This window comes from Amphiura filiformis, chromosome 2 (genome assembly GCF_039555335.1).
Source record: "Amphiura filiformis chromosome 2, Afil_fr2py, whole genome shotgun sequence".
In the NCBI taxonomy this organism is placed as follows: domain Eukaryota; kingdom Metazoa; phylum Echinodermata; class Ophiuroidea; order Amphilepidida; family Amphiuridae; genus Amphiura; species Amphiura filiformis.
In genome coordinates this window covers 38,296,943-38,315,789 of record NC_092629.1, presented here as the reverse complement: position 1 = coordinate 38,315,789, position 18,847 = coordinate 38,296,943, and the positions used below count along the sequence as shown (strand labels likewise).

The following is an 18,847-nucleotide window of genomic DNA, read 5'->3' as shown; positions in this document are numbered from 1 at the left end:
TGTGAGAGCTGGTACTCAGTACGATGATAACTGGTGCAAATGAAACAACAATCTGCGCATGCGCAGGTGGGATGACCGATACAACATGGTGGAAATGCACGAAAATTGTTAAATTCCATGTAAATAGGGCCTAAAATATTACAAAATGCTATGAAAATTGTAATTTAAATATTCATATGAATTTTTATGGATGATCTCAACCTGAAATGAACAGAAAAGTTTTAAAATAATTTTCTCATTCAAACGATGGCCTCTCTCTTTGTACCACTACTTTTTGTATAAATGTAACAATGGTACAATAACAGTTATATTTTAATCACGGATTCAAATATTTTCTAGGGAGACTCCCGTTTGAATGTTTTTAGATTAGTCAACAGAACTGGCAAAAAAATTTAAATTTCCACGTTTGCTATTTTTGGCAATATCAAAATTTTTAAAGAAAGAAAAGCCTTGTTTTTGTCAAAAATAAGACATATTTGACCACGCATTTTAAATAAACTAAAACATTTACAGCCCAACAAACATGGTTTAATGAACTGGTAGTTTGTGTTCTATTACTGTTCCAAAATGCAGTATTCTCCATTCTTTAATTCCCGAGAAAATATAGAAAATACAACAATACCTCATTTCAGCCTCTTATTTCCCTTAACAAAAACGCCTCAATTTCACCAGGTGACTCTAGACCATTGATTTTATGCTAATGCTGTTACGTAATCATGTGTGTGATAGAATTTTTACATGTGTTGTTTGAAAGACAAAGGTACAGTGTTTATGTAATCATTGAGAAATGCCATGAAAACGATCCACAAATGACGTCACGAGTCAACTCTTAAAACATACTGACTGCTCGTATATTTTTATAATGTTAAGGGACCTATCATGCAATCAGTTTCTGAATTCCTAGTGGTTACCTACCACCAATACTAGACATGTTATCCCTTTTTATTTCGTGAACAATTGAGCTGACTTGGAATTCCTAAGGAACAAATTGCTTTGTATCGGTTTCCCGTACAAGAACTCTGCGATGGTGTATTTAGGTTTCCAGGCCAGGTACTTTTGGATTCTCGCGTAGTAGTCGCTTGGCCGAAGTGCTGTAATTACACTAACTGCTTATTGTATCGGTTACCCGTACCTGAACTCGGGGAGCTGATCATAGATGCGATGGTTCATTGTACTGTGTAAGGCATGTACTTCTTAGCTGCAAGTCACTAATTCTTGCTCAATGACTTATGTGGTTTGTCTTGGACCACATTGGTCAATGAATTCTCGTACAGTTTACGTGTAACTTGGCAGAACATGATCTGATTTTGTTTTCCCTCAGGAAATATATCTAATTTCCGAGGTCCTACGATGATCCACCTGCACCAATACAACTTGTTTTGACTAAAAGGCCAAAACCAGTATACATTATGCTTTGAAATAACACGTTCCTCTCCTACATGATAAAATCAAATTTATATAAGGTCACTTATTGTGATTGTGATATTATCAATATTAAATTAATCTCCGTATAAGATTCTTCATAAAAGCAATATTGAACGCCCAGGCAATATAAATTACTCCCTGTACTGTACATGAAAAAGTAAAAGCATGTGCAAATTGAATCTGCGAAAATTACACACTGAAAAGGCAAATAATTTAGTGATACATTTGTAAATGTTTGATAAAGTTCAGCGTAAATATTTTAGCAGCGTATGTTGTATATGATGTATCTACTGAAAGACTCTCCTTTCTGCAAGGAATTTTGGTTTAAACCCATTTATAACCTGATTTTTCTTCCCCATGAATCAGTAACCTTTATATATTTCTGCATTTTTACTTATTTGCCAGCGGCAAAATGATCTAATAGGAAATAGCGTCAAATTTCGTGATCTGTATTAAGTTAGGAATCAGTCTTCAAAAATTTCAATTCCTTTATTTTTGTCATGTGAAGATTAGAAAGACAATACAAGTGGAAAGCAAGTGTTGTAACATCGTAATAAAGGCCGATAAACGAAATTCGTAATAGATCCGAAAAGAGGTTTTTCCTGTGGCAAATAATTTGAATTAGCCTGTAACGGGCAGTATTTGGTGGTATTTAATAAAGCAGATAGTGCACTTTTACTTTTGATGTCATAATTACGGTTAGGTCATCATTGATTGATGGCTTGAGTTTCAAACATGAGCTTTGAAATGGCAAAAGTAATACCATGGATCAATAAATCAGGATGTGGCACTAGCTCATTTGCACGTGTCCCTATTCTTATGTAAATAGCGTATTGTTATTAAAATGACGTTGTGACCTTGTTTGAGGGCGTTAATATTTCGGACAGGCAGAGCTTGATTCGGGAGTATGATGACGTCTCGTATCTTTCAATAATAATCTACGTTGGGTTAAATGAGTTGAATAATCAACTTTCGGACAGACATTATAGTTACCTACCACAAAATTAATACTAGACATGTTATCCCCCTTTTTTTAATCTCGTGAACAATTGAGATAATTTGGAATTCCTAGGAACAAACTGCTTATTGCATCGGTTACACGTACGAGAACGCGTGGAGCTGATCTTGGCTGCGATTGTGTATTTAGATTTCCCTTTAATTTAGTGGCCCGGTACTTCTGTTTCTTGCTTGGTCTCTTGACCGAATTGCTATTATTACACCTACTGGGCCACTAAAAACGGCTTATTGTATGGGTTGCCCATACGTGAACTCGAGGAGCTGATCCTAAATTAGTCTCTGATCCTTGCTAAATGATTTATGTGGCTTGTCTTGGACAACATTGGTCAATGAATTCCTGTACATTTTACGTGTAACTTGGTAGAACATAATACGAGTTATTTTTTTCGCTCAGGAAAAATATCTAATTTCCGACGTCCTACGATGATCCACCTGTACTAATAAAACTTGTTTTGACTAACAGGCCAAAACCACTATGCATTATGCTTTGTAATAAAACGCGTTCCTCTCCTACATGATAAAATCAAATTTATATAAGGTCGCTTATTTGTGATTGTGATATTATCAATATTAAATTAATTTCCGTATTTGATTCTTCATAAAAGCAATATTGAACACCCGGGCAATATAAATTACTCCCTGTACTCTACATAAAAAAGTAAAAGCATGTGCAAATTGAATCTGCGAAAATTACACATTGAAAAGGCAAATAATTTGAGAAGTGATATAGAGGAAAAGAATCTAAGAGCACTTTGTAAATGTTTGATAAAGTTCAGCGTTAATATTTCAGCAGCGTATGTTGTATATGATGTTAAACTACTGAAAGACTCTCCTTTCTGCAAGGAATTTTGGTTTAGACCCATTAACCTGATTTTCCTTCCCCATGAATCAGTAACCTTTATATATTTCTGTGTTTTTACTTATTTGCCAGCGGCAAAATGATCTAATAGGAAATAGCGTCAAATTTCGTGATCTGTACTATTATAAGTTAGGAATCAGTCTTCAAAAATTTCAATCCTTTTATTTTTGTCATGTGAAGATTAGTAAGACAATACACGTGGAAAGCAAGTGTTGCAACATCATAATAAAGGCCGATAAGCGAAATTCGTAATAGATCCAAAAGAGGTTTTCCTGAGGCAAATAATTTGAATTAATCTGTTTCCAAAGTAGCAGGTAGTATTTGGTGGTATTTAATAAAGCAGATAGTGCACTTTTTCCTGTGAGGATACAGAATTACTGGTAGGTCATAATTGATTGATGACTTTAGTTTCATCTGCCATGAACTTTGAAATAACAAAAGTAATACATAGAGTGAAGGATGTGTCGTTTCCATTGAAGCAGTTTTTATGAACTAAAGAAGAATATTGAAGGTTGATACATTGAGCGATACTCCGACAACTTCTTTGATCGTTTAAATGTAACAAGAAGTTCAAAGTTCAAGTTTAAAACATTTAAGCTGTAACTGAGATTGCTGCAGGATGTTTTCTTTCAAATTCATGCAGTCTGTGTTCGATTGCTTCCGATCCAATATTCAGGAGCACATTTTGCAATTCTATCGAAGCCAAAAGCACATTACTTATAAACTTTAATGTTATACGTATGTACTTATAGCTACGGAAAATCAGTATTATCTGATTATTGTATTTCTGTCGAGACATTCTCTCAAAAGCATCGGAGCTATACACTAATTCGATTTCCAGTATCTTAGCATATGCAACATGGAAAATACCAAATACACATTACATTTTGAGTTATACGTATACAGGAAATCAGTATTATTGACTTTTCTTCAAGGAATTCTTCCAACAGCGTTGGAGCTATTTATTTCATTTCCAGTATCTAAGCATATGCAAAATGTTGAAGACCAACTACACGTTAAACTTTAATGTTATACATATGTACTTGTAGCTACAGAAAATCAGTATTATTGAATTTCCTTCGAGAAATTCGTTCAATAGCACTAGATATACGTATTCGATTCCCAGTATCTTAGCATATACAACATGTAGACGATTCCTTTGAAAACAATCAAATAACGTCTGTTCCGTCCTGCCAAGTACAGCTGGATCTATACTCTAGCTCGATACCAGTGAGCTAGATTAAAGTCGTGCTTTTATAAATAAATAGTTTTGCAACTACATTTTTGTAGTATTTTCTAGCATATACTTGATATACGATAGACTAAACATCAAAGGGCTCAGGAAAAGAGCACCTAAACTCAGAAATTGTCATTTTAAGAAAAAGACAAAACCACATCATCGTAACTCAATGGAAATAAGATTTTGTGGTGCAAAAGACACACTGCAGAGCCAATGCAAACTATGGAACTACACGGAGTTAAGATGTTGCTCCGACACATTCAGCAGCCTGATATTTCAATTGTGTATTGTGTGAATATATATATCAAGGTGGAGTTAAGAATTTGTAATTGTAAAATGAACTATGTTACTAGCTACATGTTCATAGTTTTTACTCTGGTATATCTGCCTATGCATGTAATGTTTCCATTTGTAAATTCATGTTTAATTGTGCTAGTGTGCGATGCGTAATTCTTCTTTCCCCTTTATATTGATATATTAAGAATACGATTAAGCATCATTAATTTGATCTCGTGCGCTAGTTTGTAATGTTTGAATGTTTCCATGTTCCAGTGTATGATGCGTAAGCCTCTTCCCTTGTTTGCATGATTATATTAGGCCGGCGGGTAAGCATCATTAATTGATCTCGTACACTGGTATGTAATGTGTTGTTTGTACTGTTTACCCCGCATGACTGCTCATATCCATAAGTACCAGACTTGAGTCCTGTTTATCAGGGACAGTCTGTGTAGCTCAGTGGTAAGAGCGCTCGCCCGACAAGCGAGAGGTCTGGGGTTCGAGTCTCGCACAGGCAGGTATGTCCAGAGTTTTTTCTCTGGCATATCTGCCTATGCATGTAATGTTTCCATTTGTAAATTCATGTTTAATTGTGCTAGTGTGCGATGCGTAATTCTTCTTTCCCTGTATATTGATATATTAAGAATACGATTAAGCATCATTAATTTGATCTCGTGCGCTAGTTTGTAATGTTTGAATGTTTCCATGTTCCAGTGTATGATGCGTAAGCCTCTTCCCTTGTTTGCATGATTATATTAGGCCGGCGGGTAAGCATCATTAATTGATCTCGTACACTGGTATGTAATGTGTTGTTTGTACTGTTTACCCCGCATGACTGCTCATATCCAGAAGTACCAGACTTGAGTCCTGTTTATCAGGGACAGTCTGTGTAGCTCAGTGGTAAGAGCGCTCGCCCGACAAGCGAGAGGTCTGGGGTTCGAGTCCCCGCACAGGCAGGTATGTCCAGAGTTTTTACTCTGGTATATCTGCCTATGCATGTAATGTTTCCATTTGTAAATTCATGTTTAATTGTGCTAGTGTGCGATGCGTAATTCTTCTTTCCCCTGTACATGTTCATAGTAAAATCGCTGAGCCCTTGACATAAATAAAACATAGTGTATGAAACAAGTCACTACAGGAAGGGCATGGATCTGCAGTAGGTGTTAGTTCCTTGCAAAGCAAACACATAACTCAAGAGGACCCTTCCAAGAATAAACACATATTTATGATTGCCGCATTTCAAGCTTTTCAGCTTTTAAAACTAAGTTAGTGATCAAGTGTGTTGTAAATTTGTACACATTATAACGAAATAAAGTCAACCTAAGTTAAATAATAAATAGCCAAATGATCATGATAAGAAAAATAAATGATAATAATACTTTACAGATTGGAATAGATGTATGTTTCTGCAAAGCGACTTTTTCCAGTTTCACCAGCACCCAATCGATTCTCATCCGATAGCGTTATTGATTCAGGATATTTGAAACACGAAAACGAGCATCTCTTCTCTATCCATCATAGACAATTTACGGGTTGCACCATGCCTTTAGTCGAATGCAAAAATCTATTCCTAGTCTCAGAAGTGTACCTTTCCACCATTTCGATGCCGTTGAGCTAGATTAAAGGCGTGCTTTTGATCAGTTTTAGTAGTACACCTTTGGCAGTGCTTTTGAGTATCGACTTGGCATATATGGTACATTAAACATATTGACATCAATAAACACAGTATCTGATTCACGTTACTACAGGAAGGGATTGGAATTGATATATGTTTCTACAAAGAGAACAAATTTGTATCTCCTTTTCAGATTCGTCAGCACCCATTCTATTCCCATCTGATAGCGTCATTGATTCAGAATTTGAAACACTAAAACAAGCATCTCTATCCATAATAGACCACGCCTTTCGTCTAATGGAAAATCAGTTTTGCAGCTACACCATCGCAATGTTTTAGCGTATCGAAGCGTATACCGTGTAGTATGCAAATTCGATACGCTAAATTCATTTTAATTTATTCACTGAACCATAAAAATTGTTTTTGAATGTGAGACACATATACTATAAAAATATGACACAAGGCTATTGGACTTAGCGTCTTTTGGAAACGAACTCTTCCAGATATTAAGTGATGGGTTCTTCCTTCCATAGGGCGATGACCAACAATCCATATACACATCAACAATATGAACAAAAAATGGAATTATATAGCAAAATTACAGAAAGTCATCGCGCTTTACAGAGAGTCGCTTACCATTTGGACCAAGACACACTTTATAAACCATTTAGTATCATTGAAGGACGCATCTTTATACAGGCGCAGAATCCTAATCAGCTAACATATATAATAACCATCACAGCCAGGATCAGGTCCCCGAGTTTTCAATAAATTCAAGTACAAGGTCTCTACTCATACATCTAAAACACCTTTACTAAATTGGACATCAAAATCCCTCTTAGAATGTTGTACCTCTCTTATATGGCTTAGATGTAACAGAGATTGGACCGTCAACATCCAGAACATCCAGGGATATCAAGGGTTTATACGTCAACATTCAGCCATATCAAAGACTTATTAACTAGAGGGTTTCCCATTTGCTCAAACTTGTGAAACACCTTTACTAAATCGGAAATCAAAATCCCATAAGAATGTTGCACCTCTCTTATATGGATTAGATATAGAGCGCGTGTGGGAAATTACCCAGCAGGCTATGTATATCACATTGATTTCTCCTCTTTGAGAGGCGGTTGTGCTTAGCTTGTATGTGAACATGGTGAAAGAACGTACATCATCAAAAGCTTCAGTGAACATACAGTGAGCTGTTTATAAGCTTTTTACTGCTCAGCCTAAGGTTGATTTATTCAATCAAAACATCCAAACCTCATACACACTTACTATAAAAATAAACTGATTTCTACCTTTAAAAGTACCAAGTGTTGATGCGTGGTTATTCTGACTAGCTGTAAATTACTATAGTGTGTGTATCTATAGAGGATTATACGGTTTGGTGTATGGATTCGCGATTCTAAAACCTGTAAATACATGGATATATTGACTAACAGATGTGAACATTTTTCTGCTCTACTTGAAATATCTGAAATTTCATATTTTTAATTTAAAATTAGTAAATAACACATTCATGAGGAGTTTATTTTACGGTTAGCGGTAGACCAATGATTATTGTTTTTAAGGGTAAGGATTGTACAATATTCACACCAGGGGAAGTGTGGGAGTTTTGACAAAAAAAATGACAAAAACAATCGCCTTCCCCTAGCGTTGCAGCCACCTTTATTTTCTACCTTTTACATTTACATTTACAGTAACAACAACAACAACCACAACAACAACAACAACAACAACAACGACAACAACAACAACAACAACTGAATGAGCACAGTGTTACACAACACAACATGTCGAACATATCAAAGTCGTAATCTTTGCACATCACATACAGCCAACATACAGCCATCATACATGGAGAAAACAACATCCATATTACAATCCTTATAACCTCTTGACAATCAAAGCAAAGCCTGGGAGTTATTGTGTCAATCAGGATGACTATTATCGGATCTTCTTGTCAAATATTATCATCGCAGACAAGCCTTGAATCTTTAAGATTCAAGAGACTCTATCATGCGTGGGATAAAAAGGTTGCTTAAAGAAATAAAAGTATATTCTTATAATGTTAAGGGACTTATGCGTTATTATACAATGAGTTTACGAATTCCGAATTCCTTCCACCAATGCTAGACATATTGTTCCCGTCCCCGTTTGTTTTTTAATGTTATGAAACGTTTTATACCCTTTACATACCCTTTACATATCCGACATTTAAATTTTTCTGACAACTTTTTATAACCTTTTGGGAATGATGTCGAAAACGTTTTGTGTTTACTGAGTACCTGCTTATTGTATCGGTTACCCGTACGAGAACTCGTGGAGCTGATCCTGGCTGCAATGGTTTATTTAGGTCTCCCTTTAATTAGTGGTCAGGTACCTTTGGGTTCTCGCTTGGTCTCTTGGCCGAATTGCTATAATTACACTAACTGCTTATTGTATCGGTTACCCGTACGTGAACACGGGGAACTGATCCTAGATGCGATAGTTTGTACTGTATGTACCTCATGTACGGCATGTACGGTATGTACTTCTTAGCTGCAAGTCTCTGATTCTTGCTAAATGATTTATGTGGTTTGACTTGGATCACATTGGTCAATGAATTCTTGTACAGTTAACGTGTAACTTGGCAGAACATGATCTGAAAATAATTATTTTTTCACTCAGGAAAAATATCTAATTTCCGAGGTCCTACGATGATCCACCTGTACTAATACAACTTGTTTTGACTAACAGGCCAAAACCAGTATACATTATGCTTTGAAAAAACACGTTCCTTTCCTACATGATAAAATCAAATTTATTTGAGGTCACTTATTTGTGATTGTGATATTATCAATATTAAATTAATTTCCGTATAAGAGTCTTCATAAAAGCAATATTGAACGCCCAGGCAATATAAATTACTCCCTGTACTGTACATGAAAAAGTAAAAGCATGTGGAAATTGAATCTGCGAAAATTACACATTGAAAAGGCAAATAATTTGAGAAGTGATATAGCGGAAGAGAATCTATGAGCACTTTGTAAATGTTTGATAAAGTTCAGCGTAAATATTTCAGCAGCGTATGTTGTATATGATGTAACTAAAGAAAGACGGTCCTTTCTGCAAGGAATTTTGGTTTCAACCCATTTATTAACCTGATTTTCATTACCCATGAATCAGTAACCTTTATATATTTCTGTATTTTATTCATTTGCCAGAGGCAAAAAAAAAAAAAAAATCAAATAGGAAATAGTGTCAAATTTCATGATCTGTACTAAGTTAAGAATCAGTCGTCAAAAATTTCAATTCTTTTATTTTTGTCATGTGCAGATTAGTAAGACAATACAAGTGGAAAGCAAGTGTTGCAACACCATAATAAAGGCCGATAAACGAATTTCGTAATAGATCCGAAAAGAGGTTTTTCCCGAGGCAAATAATTTGAATTAGCCTGTAACGGGCAATATTTGGTGGTATTTAATAAAGCAGATAGTGCACCTTTACTTTTGAGGTCAGAATTACTGTTAGGTCATAATTGATTGATGGTTTGAGTTTCAACTGACATGATGTTTTGAATTGACAAAAGAAATACATATAGAGTGAAGGATGGCTCGTTTCCATTGAAGCAGTTTTTATGAACTAAAGAAGAATATTGAAGGTTGATACATTGAGCGATACTCCGACAACTTCTTTGATCGTTTAAATGTAACAAGAAGTTCAAAGTTAAAGTTTAAAACATTGCTGTAACTGAGATTGCTGCAGGATGTTTTCATTCAAATTCATGCAGTCTGTGTTCGATTGCTTCCGATCCAATATTCGGGAGCACATTTTGCAATTCTATCGAAGCCAAATGCATATTACTTATAAACTTTAATGTTATACGTATGTACTTGTAGCTATGGAAAATCAGTATTATTGAATTCCCTTCGAGAAATTCGTTCAATAGCACTAGATATACTTATTAGATTCCCAGTATCTTAGCATATGCAACATGTAGACGATTCCTTTGAAAAAAATCAAATAACGTCTGTTCCGTCCTCCCAAGTACAGCTGGATCTACACTCTAGCTCGATACCAGTGAGCTAGATTAAAGTCGTGCTTTTATAAAGAAATAGTTTTGCAACTACATTTTTGTAGTACTTTTTAGCATAGACTTGATATACGATAGGGCTCAGGACAAGAGCACCTAAACTCTAAAATTGTCATTTTAAGAAAAAAGACAAAACCACATCATCGTAACTCAATGGAAACAAGATTTTGTGGTGCAAAAGACCCACTGCAGAGCCAATGCAAACTCTATGGAACTACACCGAGTTAAGATGTTGCTCTGACACATTCAGCAGCCTGATATTTCAATTGTGCATTGTGTGAATATATATCAAGATGGAGTTAAGATTTTGTAATTGTCAAATGAACTATGTTACTAGCTACATGTTCACAGTAAAATCTTTGAGCCCTTGACATAAATAAAACATAGTGTATGAAGCAAGTCACTACAGGATGGGCATGGCTCTGCAGTAGGTGTTAGTTTCTTGCACAGCAAACACATAACTCAAGAGGACCCGTCCAAGAATAAACACATATTTATGATTGCCGCATTTCAAGCTTTTCAGGTTTTAAAACTAAGTTAGTGATCAAGTATGTTGTAAATTTGTACACATTAATAACGAAATAAAGTCAACCTAAGTTAAATAATAAATAGCCAAATGATCATGATAAGAAAAATAAATGATAATAATACTTTACAGATTGGAATAGATGTATATTTCTGCAAAGCGACTTTTTCCAGTTTCACCAGCACCCAATCTATTCTCATCTGAGAGCGTTATTGATTCAGGATATTTGAAACACCAAAACGGGCATCTCTTCTCTATCCGTCATAGACAATTTACGGGTTGCACCATGCCTTTAGTTGAATGCAAAAACCTATTCCTAGTCTCAGGAGTGTACCTTTCCACCATTTCGATACCGTTGAGCTAGATTAAAGGCGTGCTTTTGATCGGTTTTAGAAGTACACCTTTGGCAGTGCTTTTGAGTATCGACTTGGCATATATGGTACATTAAACATATTGACATCAATAAACACAATATCTTATTCACGTTAGTACAGGAAGGGATTGGAAAAGAAATTGAAATTGATGTATGTTTCTACAAAGGGAACATTTGTATCTCCTTTTCAGATTCATCAACACCCATTCTGTTCCCATCTGATAGCGTCATTGATTCAGAATATTTGAAACACTAAAACAAGCATTTCTATTCATAATAGGCAACAGACCATGCCTTTTGTCTAATGGAAAAATCAATCCTGGTCTCAGAGATGTGTATTAACTTATTTTTGATACGAGTGAGCTAGGTTAAAGGTGTGCTTTTTATCAGCTTTGCAGCTACACCATCGCAATGTTTTAGCGTATTGAATTTGCATACTACTACTACTACTACTACTACTACTAGACAAGACAATAATAAAACGCAGTGTCTGATTCAACCATGTTACTATGTGAAGAACGAAGTGGTCACACTTGTTGCTTTATCTGTAGAAATGGTAAATACTGAGTATGCGGCAGGTAAGTTGTAAGAGCGATTACTTGTCCGGATATTAGGTAATGGGTTCTTCCTACCTTAGGGCCATGACCAACAATCCATATACACATCAAAATATTAAAAACAAAACAAAACATGGAATTTTATAGAGCAATTACAGAACGTTATTGCTTTTAAAGAAACTGGCTTACTATTTGGACCAAGACACATTTGATAAACCATTTAGTATCATTTAAGGACGCATACAGGCGCAGAATCCAAATCACATAACCATCACAGCCAGGATCATGTCCCCGAGTTTTCAATAAATTCAAGTACAGGGTCTCTCCATAAACATCTAAAACACTTTTACTATTAAAATCGGACATTAAAATCCCTCTAAGAATGTTGTACCTCTCTTATATGGCTTAGATGTAACAGAGATGGACCGTCAACTTCCAGAACATCCAGGGATATCAAGGGTTTATACGTCAACATCCAGCCATATCAAAGACTTATTAAGTAGAGGGTTTCCCATTTGCTCAAACTTGTGAAACACCTTTACTAAATCGGACATCAAAATCCCCATAAGAATGTTGCACCTCTCTTATATGGATCAGATATAGAGCGCGTGTGGGAAATTACCCAGGCTATTTATATCATATTGATTTCGCCTCTTTGAGAGGTTCTTTTGTTCCTTTAAGAAGTATTAAGGCGGTTGTGCTTGCTTAGCTTGTATGTGAAAGAACATACATCATCAAAAGCTTCAGTGAACATACAACAGTGAGCTGTTTATAAGCTTTTTACTGCTCAATCTAAGGTTGATTTAGTCAATCAAAACATCCAAACCTCATACACACTTACTATAAAAATAAACTGATTTCTACCTTTAAAAGTACCAAGTGTTGATGCGTGGTTATTCTGACTAGCTGTAAATTACTATAGTGTGTGTATCTATAGAGGATTATACGGTTTGGTGTATGGATTCGCGATTCTAAAACCTGTAAATACATGGATATATTGACTAACAGATGTGAACATTTTTCTGCTCTACTTGAAATATCTGAAATTTCATATTTTTAATTTAAAATTAGTAAATAACACATTCATGAGTTTATTTTACGGTTAGCAGTAGACCAATGATTATTGTTTTTAAGGGTAAGGATTGTACAATATTCACACCAGGGGAAGTGTGGGAGTTTTGACCAAAAAAAAAATGACAAAAACAATCGCCTTCCCCTAGCGTTGCAGCCCCTTTATTTTCTACCTTTTACATTTACATTTACAGTAACAACAACAACAACAACAACACAACAACAACAACAACAACAACAACAACAGAATGAACACAGTGTTACACAATACAACATGTCGTCGACTAGTCGAACATATCAAAGTCGTAATCTTTGCACATCACATACAGCCAACATACAGCCATCATACATGGAGAAAACAACATCCATATTACAATCCTTATAACCTCTTGACAATCAAAGCAAAGCCTGGGAGTTATTTTGTCAATCAGGATGACTATTATCGGATCTTCTTGTCAAATATTATCATCGCAGACAAGCCTTGAATCTTTAAGATTCAAGAGACTCTATCATGCGTGGGATAAAAAGGTTGCTTAAAGAAATAAAAGTATATTCTTATAATGTTAAGGGACTTATGCATTATTATACAAAGAGTTTACGAATTCCGAATTCCTTCCACCAATGCTAGACATATTGATCCCGTCCCCGTTTGTTTTTTGATGTTATGAAACGTTTTATACCCTTTACATACCCTTTACATATCCGACATTTAAATGTTTTCTGACAACTTTTTATAACCTTTTGGGAATGATGTCGAAAACGTTTTGTGTTTACTGAGTACCTGCTTGTTGTATCGGTTACCCGTACGAGAACTCGTGGAGCTGATCCTGGCTGCAATGGTTTATTTAGGTCTCCCTTTAATTAGTGGTCAGGTACCTTTGGGTTCTCGCTTGGTCTCTTGGCCGAATTGCTATAATTACACTAACTGCTTATTGTATCGGTTACCCGTACTTGAACTCGGGGAGCTGATCCTAGATGCGATGGTTCATTGTACTGTATGCCGGGACTGCATGTACTTCATGTTAGGTATGTACGGTATGTACTTCTTAAGCTGCAAGTCTCTGATTCTTGCTAAATGATTTATGTGGTTTGACTTGGATCACATTTGTCAATGAATTCTTGTACAGTTAACGTGTAACTTGGCAGAACATGATCTGAAAATAATTCTTTTTTCGCGCAGGAAAAATATTTAATTTCCGAGGTCCTACGATAATCCACCTGTACTAATACAACTTGTTTTGCCTAACAGGCCAAAACCAGTATACATTATGCTTTGAAATAACACGTTCCTCTCCTACATGATAAAATCAAAATTTATATGAGGTCACTTATGTGTGATTGTGATATTATCAATATTAAATTAATTTCCGTATTTGATTCTTCATAAAAGCAATATTGAACGCCCAGGCAATATAAATTACTCCATGTACTGTACATGAAAAAGTAAAAGCATGTGCAAATTGAATCTGCGAAAATTACACATTGAAAAGGCGAATAATTTGAGAAGTGATCTAGAGGAAGAAAATCTATGAGCACTTTGTAAATGTTTGATAAAGTTCAGCGTTAATATTTCAGCAGCGTATGTTGTATTATATGATGTAACCAAAGAACGCCGGTCCTTTCTGCATGGAATTTTGGTTTTAACCCATTTGTTAACCCGGCTTATTCCCCATGAATCGGTAACCATTATATATTTCTGTATTTTACCCATTTGCCAGAGGCAAAACGATCTAATAGGAAATGGCGTCAAATTTCATGATCTGTACTAAGTTAGGAATCAGTCTCCAGTTTTTTTATGTTTGTCACTGTGAAGATTAGTAAGACAAAACAACTAGAAAGCGAGTGTTGCAACAACATAATAAAGACCGATAAACGAAATTCGTAATAGATCCGAAAAGAGGTTTTACCTGGAACAAACAATTTGAATAAGTCTGTTTCCAAAGTAATGGGCAGAATTTGGTGGTATTTAATAAAGCAGATAGTGCACTTTTACTTTTGAGGTACAGAATTACTAGTAGGTTGTTGTTGTTATTGTTGTTGTTACCGTATATGTTTTTCACTGGATCTTATAATTGTGGTATTCCAGGTTATGGAAAGTTTGCGTTACCCGAACCATTGTTGTCTATTGTGGATGATCAATAATACGTGCATCTGATATCTTTGGTTCTTGGAACGAGAGTATAGCTTTAATGATGTGTAATTTGTGCTTTTATAAGAACCAGTGAAAAACATATACAGTAACAAAAACAATAATAACAACAACAACAACAAATGAGCATAGTTTTACACAACACAAAATGTCGTAGACTGTCGAAAAAATCGTAAGTCGTAATCTTTGCACTTCACATACAGCGAACATCATCATAGATGGAGAAAACACCATCCATATTACAATCCTTATAACCTCTTGACAATCAAAGCAAAGCCTGGGAGTTATTTTGTCAATCAGGATGATTATTATCAGATCTTCTTGTCAAATTTGATCAGAGCAAACAAGCCTTGAATCTTTAAACACAAAGTAATCAAAGTATATTTTCAGAATGTTAAGGGACAATACAAAACAATCAGTTTATGAATTCCGAGTGGTTACCTACCACCAATACTAGACAATATTCCCCTTTTTATTGGAATTTTATTGGAACTTGGAATTCCTAAGGAACAAACGGCTTATTGTATCGGTTTCCCGTATGATCTTGACTGTGATTATTTACTTAGCTCTTCCTTTAATTTAGTGCCCAGGTACTTTTGGATTCTCGCGTAGTAGTCGCTTGGCCGAAGTGCTATAATTACACCAACTGCTTATTGTATCGGTTACTCGTACGAGAACTCGGGGAGCTGATCACAGATGCGATGGTTCATTGCACTGTGTAAGGCATGTACTTCCTAGCTGCAAGTGTCTGATTCTTGCTAAATGATTTATGTGGTTTGTCTTGGACCACATTGGTCAATGAATTCCTGTACAGTTTACGTGCAACTTGGCAGAACATGATCTGAAAAGAATTCTTTTTTTCGCGCAGGAAAAATATCTAATTTCCGACGTCCTACGATTATCCACCTGTACTAATACAACTTGTTTTGACTAAAAGGCCAAAACCAGTATACATTATGCTTTGAAAAAACACGTTCCTCTCCTACATGATAAAATCAAATTTATTTAAGGTCACTTACTTGTGATTGTGATATTATCAATATTAAATTAATTTCCGTATAAGAGTCTTCATAAAATCAATATTGAACGCCCAGGCAATATAAATTACTCCCTGTACTGTACATGAAAAAGTAAAAGCATGTGCAAATTAAATCTGCGAAAATTACACATTGAAAAGGCAAATAATTTAAGAAGTGATATAGCGGAAGAGAATTTATGAGCACTTTGTAAATGTTTGATAAAGTATGTAAAGCGTATGTTTTACCTAAATATGGTATATGATGTAACTAAAGGACGTCGGTCCTTTCTAAACATGCTAAAAGGAAATTTGGTTTTGACCCATTTATATTAATGATTTCTTCCCCATGAGTTGGTAACCTTTACTGTATTGTACTCATTTGCCAGAGGCAAATAGATCCAATAGTAAATAGCGTCAAATTTCATGATCTGTAAGTTAGGAATCAGTCTCCAAAAATTGCAATTCTTTTTTTTTGTAATGTGAATATAAGTATGAAAATAGAAGAACAAAGAGAGTATGACAATATCATAATAAAGGCCGTTAAACGACATTCGTAATAGATCCGAAAAGAAGTTTTTGCTTTGGGCAAATAATTTGCACCAGTCCGTTTTCAAGGTAAAAGGCAGTGTTAGGTGGTATTTAATAAAACAGATAGTGTAATTTTATTTTTGAGGTCAGAAATACTGTTGTGTCATATTGATTGATGGATTTAGTTTCAACTGATGTTTTGAATTGACAAAAGTAATACAAAGAGTGAAGGATGGATCGTTTTTATTGAAGCAGTTTTTATGAAATAAAGAAGAATATCGAAGGTTGATACACTGAGCGATACTCCGACAACTTCTTTATATAACTTTGTTTGGTTCGTTTAAATGAAAAGAAGTTCAAAGTTCAAGTTTAAAACATTTAAGCTGTAACTGAGATTGCTGCAGGATGTTTTCTTTCAAATTCATGCAGTCTGTGTTCGATTGCTTCAGATCCAATATTCGGGAGCAACTTTTGCCATTCAATCGAAGCCAACTGCACATTACATTTTAACTTTAATGTTATACGTATGTACTTGTAGCTACGGAAAATCAGTATTATTGTATTCTGTCGAGACATTCTCTCAAATGCATCGGAGCTACATACTTATTCGATTTCCAGTATCTTAGCATATGCAACATGTAAAAGACCAACAACACATTACATTTAAATTTTACGTATGTACTTGTAACTACTGAAAATCAGTATTAGTGACTTTCCATCAAAATCGAGGAATTATTCCAAAAGCGTTGGAGCTATTTTGTCGATTTCCAGTATCTTAGCATATGCAAAATGTAGAAGACCAACTACACATTATTTTTAAACTTGAATGTGATATATATGTACTTGTAGCTACAGAAAAGCAGTATTATTGAATTTCTTTCGAGACATTTTTTCAATAGCACTGGAGCTACTTTTCTTGCGTATTAGCATATGCAACATGTAGAAGGTATTACAATGGTGTTGGAACTTCAGAAAATACTAACAAATGGCAAAGAAAGTTTCAATAAAACTTTTTATCATGAAATGTATGGAATATTATTTGTCTAATCTAAATTTAAAATATATGTAAATAGCGCCGTCAATTTTCACACAACTGTACAGTTTATAGTTTAAAAAATACCACAAAAAACACAAAAAATTAGCAATTTGATATAAAAACCAAAATCTATCTTAAAAATAGCTTGAAAATATGCATATTAGTGTGACAGCTGTTGGTGTTGCCTAGAGCTAGCATTGAACATTATACAATGTTTTTTGTTAGAAAAATTAATAAATGATCATATCAAAAAATCGTGACAAAGCGAGTGTTACATTGTCATATATAATAAAGGCCAATAAACGACATCCGTAATAGATCCGAAAACAGGTTTTCCTGAAGCAAATAATTTGAATAAGTCTGTTACCAAAGTAAAATACTCTGTGTTTACTGCGGAGGCCAGAGTTACTGTTGGAGTGTTGGGTCATAATTGATTGATGGCTTGTGTTTCAACTGACATCAAGTTTTGAATTGACAAAACTAAAGAAGAACATCAATACTCTTGAGGTTGATACACTAGGCGATGCTTTTGCAATTCGTTTTCTTCCACGAGCAGGTTTTATCTTGGCGGATGGTGTTTACTACTTCTACAACCGAGTAGTAGCATTATCCAAGACACCATCAATATTTAAAAAAATAACAGAAAAAAAACCCAACAACAACACAATCCCAACAAACAAACAGACAAACAGCTCCTGCTCCTCCTATTCTTCCTCCTGCAATCTTATTGGTTCCTAGCCGTGTGATATGCCACGTGCGAGTCCACGTAATACTCGTACGTGGTATTTGAACCAATCGTTGGTGCATAGCAACAATTACGGGACTGATCGATTCTAAGCCCTAGGTAATTTGTGTAAAAATGCGTCTAATGCACGAGCCCCATTCATACACGTGAAGAATAAACACACGTGATTTTTGCTGTTTTTATAACAAAATTATAACTAAAAGTGTTTGAAAATATAAGCAAATATAAATGCACCAACCCGCAAGAAAAATGAACGCGTCTGAAAGCTCTGCGAGTAGTACGCGGAGTGCTCGCCCGTGCATTTAGACACAATCAATGCATGGTTTGGGTTTTT

At 35.2% G+C, this 18,847-nt stretch overlaps 1 protein-coding gene and 1 non-coding gene across 2 annotated transcripts in view; one reads left to right on the top strand and one right to left on the bottom strand.

The window, feature by feature from the left end:
• The window catches only part of LOC140140539 (patched domain-containing protein 3-like), a 260,394-nt gene that overhangs the window by 56,541 nt on the left and 185,006 nt on the right, over positions 1-18,847 (bottom strand). The gene's annotated exons all lie outside the window — the stretch shown is intronic.
• On the top strand, positions 5,701-5,773 carry Trnav-gac (transfer RNA valine (anticodon GAC)). Its single transcript has one exon. It is a non-coding gene; the product is annotated as a tRNA-Val (tRNA).